Source organism: Octodon degus, unplaced genomic scaffold (genome assembly GCF_000260255.1).
Source record: "Octodon degus isolate 3935 unplaced genomic scaffold, OctDeg1.0 scaffold00068, whole genome shotgun sequence".
NCBI classification, from domain to species: domain Eukaryota; kingdom Metazoa; phylum Chordata; class Mammalia; order Rodentia; family Octodontidae; genus Octodon; species Octodon degus.
In genome coordinates, this window is record NW_004524644.1 from 7,407,769 (window position 1) to 7,412,447 (window position 4,679).

Genomic DNA, 4,679 nt, shown 5'->3' on the forward strand with positions numbered 1-4,679 from the left:
GTTGCATTCTCTTAATGAATAGAATGATTTGTTCTAATGGTGTTTGTAAATGGGATCACAAGTCCGCATCTTGTACAGCAATTAACCGCTAAGAAGAATATATGCAGTGTATTATTTGTTGAAACTGTCCTTCCAATATGATTTGAAACTGTCTCATTGCTGTTTGTCAATAAAACTTTGAAAAAAAATAAAATTAAATTAAAAAAAATTAAAAAAATACTTGATAGAAAAAAAAAAGACACTTAGACTGATATGTAGAAAGGTTAAAAATATTGAGAAAGGTAGTTCATTTTATTTTTAAGCATAAGAACACAATTCACATTGGAAATTAAGCACTTTTATTGACAATTTATTTAATGAATGATCATCATAAACCTTGTATTCACCACCCATTTGTTAGGTATCAAAAGTATGTAGGAAAAACAGCTAAGATGAGCTAAAAATACCTGTATGGCTAAGATACAATTAGAACCCGAAGGAATGAACTAGTGACCATGATCATGTTAAAGGAGAAGATGATTCTAAGGTGTAACATTGATTAGTAGGGAAATGTTGAAATACTTCAGTTATTTAATTAATGATAAATAGTTAACTCCATGGACTCAAATTTGAGATTAATAGTATAATTATCACAAAATTGGTTTCCTTTTTTCTTTTTTATCATTTTTCCTTCTTTCCTTCCTTGTTGCTCCATTTTTCTACATTCTTTCCATTCTTCTTTTTTGTCTTACTTTCTTCTTGTATTTCTCCCTCTCTTTCTTCTTTCAATTGTTATTTCTTTTTATTATGTCTTTATACAGACCTTTATTGAAATTCTACTCACAAGATTTACATATTCTAGTGATGTCATCCTCTTGTATATATCACCAAAGAATTTAGATGGGACCCTAAAGCCCTGAAGTTCATCTTAGCCACAAAGTAATATAGTGGGTATACATGATGACATACCAATAATGTTATGTTAGTATTTAAATTTTAATCAAAGTAACTTCACCCCAAACTGCAATGTGCATTCTTATCATAAGTGAATAACCTGGTATCACAGAAAATGAATACTGATAAATCTTTCTGAATTTTAATCTTTAGTTTTTTATCTTTGCCCAAGCCTCATACCATCCTCTAGGAAGAAAGGGTGATTTCCTTGTGGTTTAGAGCAAAGCTGGTTCACTTATTTAATCTCAGGATCTCCGAGTACAGGAAAAGCTTTGGAACTAAAAAACAACACAACTTATTAGTTGTTATCATAATGAAGATGAAGAGATTTAGAAAATGAAGAAAATTGAAAAAAAAAAGAAAAAAAATTGGGTTCTGCTGTCTCTTTGATATCAAGAATTTGTAGTAGAAGTGTTTGGATGAGATGTGCTGGCTGCTTCTTGTGCTGTGGATGACCGCTGAGAAGATAACAATGTGCAATGTATTAATTATTGCAAATGTCCTATTAATCAGCTTGGAAAGTGTCTCATTGATCTTTGTTTCTCAATAAAATAAAATAAATGAAAAAAAAAAAGAATGTTTCACTTCTTTGACTTTGAGTTTCTCTTCTTGTAGACTAGGAAACATTTACAGAGGACTTGCTATGCTACAACAATCAATTAAAGTATTCAGGAATTTTCATTCATTCATTTAGCTCACAGAACAATGAAATGAAAATGACATTATTAGTATTATCTTATGTAGATGGTGCAATTGAAGAACAGACAAATTTAAGTAACTTATGTGATGTTATACAACTTGTGACTTAGAGTCTGTTTTTGAAAACTTGCTGGGGGTTCAATCCACATCTTTAATGATTTCTATGAGTTATTGATTTATATTAGCTTATATTGACTATTATATCATCTCTGAAACAGGATGTTATAAAATAAGTTTGAAAGAGGGAATACAGATATAGCGCATCATCCAATTACGTTAAGGTTGAATATACATTTGACCCTGAAGCATCGGTCCTCCATCAAAGTGACCTCAAGACTTGTCAACTGGTATCATTATTATTCTTTGTATTTTCCTCTTAGAGGACCAGAGACATTGCATATCTCCTAATTTTTGAAGTTTATTGCTTACTTAGCAGGAGAGAAATTAAAGCTGTATATGTACAAGGCACTGTGGAAGCAGACTTTATACTTGGGTCAAATCTTTTTTTGAGGCTTATGTCCCAATAGCCACATCCAATAAAAGGATATTAACTTACTTGAACATGAATACTCTCTTCCTTACAATCATTAGCCAGTAAATTTAAACCATTTAATGAAATAGTATATTTCTTTTTAAGGCTTAAATAAATAAGTCCTAATCCTAAATAGATTCGATTTTTTTTTTCGGAGACAAAAAAATGACATTGCCTCAAGAAAGAAAATATGATAGGACAATAAACCCAAATCTGTTGGGCAAAAAAAATCACATTTGCTGACTCTTCAATATTTTCATAATGAAGTAAGCTGAAGTAGTCACAAATAATATATGGATTTTCATTTTAAAGTTTCAGACTCATTCAAAAATAGGAATTTAAAAGTTAATATATAGAAAGTAAATCCACATTAATCTTCATAATTGTCCTGCATGAATTAAATTGAAAATAGATATTACCATACAATCTAAAGAAACTTATAATGTGCAATTTATTTCACATTTTTAAATTTACATCAAGTGGTTTTGTAAAATTTAAAAAAGAAACAATGTCTTCCTTTTAAATATTAATCACTTTAGACATACTCTGCCCTAGTAAATATTATGACCACTCAGACCAAAGATAAAGAAGCCCATTCCATTCCTCATATCAAAGGTAGGTTGAATAATTCCTATTTTGAAATAGGTACTCATTGTTTGTTCAATGAAAAAATAAAGAAATGAACAAAAGACACATGAAATTCATCATAGGTATTGGATATAAAATGGAAAAATATATCATTTAAAAAATTTTCCATTATTTGGAAATAACCGGATCACATGACAATATGTTTCTTCTCAGTGGAGTAATTAATTCAGGTCATTGATATAAAACAAAAAGATAGGACACCTTCTTCTCATACTTGGCCTCATTCTATTCCTTACCTTTGTATATGTCACCTATCAAGTCACTTTGATAGCACATTGAATTTAATGAAATTCCGTGCTACTTTGTCATAAAAATTTATTCACTGATCAAGAAATCATATGGAATAGAAGTTGAAAGAAGTCCAAACATTCTAAAAATGTCCACAACTGTGGCATATAGCTGTAAAGAAAACATTTTTATATTCTGTACCTTTTTCTGCTTTGCTATAAAACTAGATATATTACATCTTATGTCATTAAATAACTGTGTAGGAAATAAAGTCTTAGGTGCTTAAAGAAACTTCATTCAGTAATAATCAATTGTCACATTTTTGGTATTAAATTGGAAGATACATCTGAAATTTAATGAAAAGCTCTCATTAAATACAGTCAGTAAAAGAGAATCATATAAGATCTACGAATATGACAATTTTTTTCAGTAACATGTACATATTTTAGAAGTAATGTATCTTGGCCAAATTTAAAATAAGACGATAAATAATATAAATAAATTTGAAGACTATATTAAAATTAAACACAACCAAAAACATTCTTGTTTGCAAAGTTACTTTACTTATTCAGCAAATAAAGGATAATGTGTTCTTTTTCTGCCAAATTTTTATTTTTCTGGTACGCAAAATAATTATTTCTTGAAACTTAAAATTTTCAATCAAGCTGTGTGATTTCTTTCCTAAAGTTTAACAAAAAGTGATTCTTTTAGCAGTGATGATTTAACCATTAATTTGTTGTTTTTTCAAATTTCATTGAGAAACAAATAGCAATGAGACAGTTTCAAACCAAACTGGTAGGACAGTTTCAATAATTAACACATTGCATACATTCTTGCTAGTGGTTAATTGCTGTACAAGATGTGGACATGATATCCTATTTAAAAACACCATTAGAACAAATCCCTCTATTCATTAAGAGAATGTAACTCTATAACTCTACTAATCACTTTGAATACACAGGTACAAAATGGACATTCATCTGTCTCCCCTTTTATGTTAAGTTCCGTTATTTGAATATTATGGGTGTGTAAACTCAGCAAAGTATTCTAAAAGAGTCCAGTAGCCTACAATAGTATTGGGTCTTCTGCTTGACTGGCAATGTCAGAAATTGTTGACCTGAGTCCCCTGCAGCTCAACATAACACCATGGCTTCACTTCTTATATTTCATTTTTATACTTTGCTGCTGGATGATTAAGACCAAGGTAAAGCAGGACCTATGCAACAAGAGTTGTAACTTTTGGGTCTGATAAGGTCAGTGAAATCCCCTCAGGATTTATCCTGAGATCCTGTACCTCAGATTGTAAAACCTTTCTCAGTGTCAGCCATGTGGATGAGCCACAGCCATTGCTTGGCCAATGTGCTCTCTGTGAAAGCCTGAGAGAGTGTTTTCTCTCCATGTGAGTCTCCTTAGGCACACTCTACATCATCAATCACTTTCCTCTTTGGCCCCATAATCTTCTTGATCAGGAAATTTGGGACACTACCGAATTACATGACATTACAGTACAAGTTCTCATATGTCCTGAGTCTTAATTGACCTTGGAAGGCTAGGGCTAAAATGTTGGCTTTCCTTGCGGCCCTCCTTTTTCTCTAATTTTGGTCTGCAAACTTAGGTTGTCAACTATCCAGAAGACAAG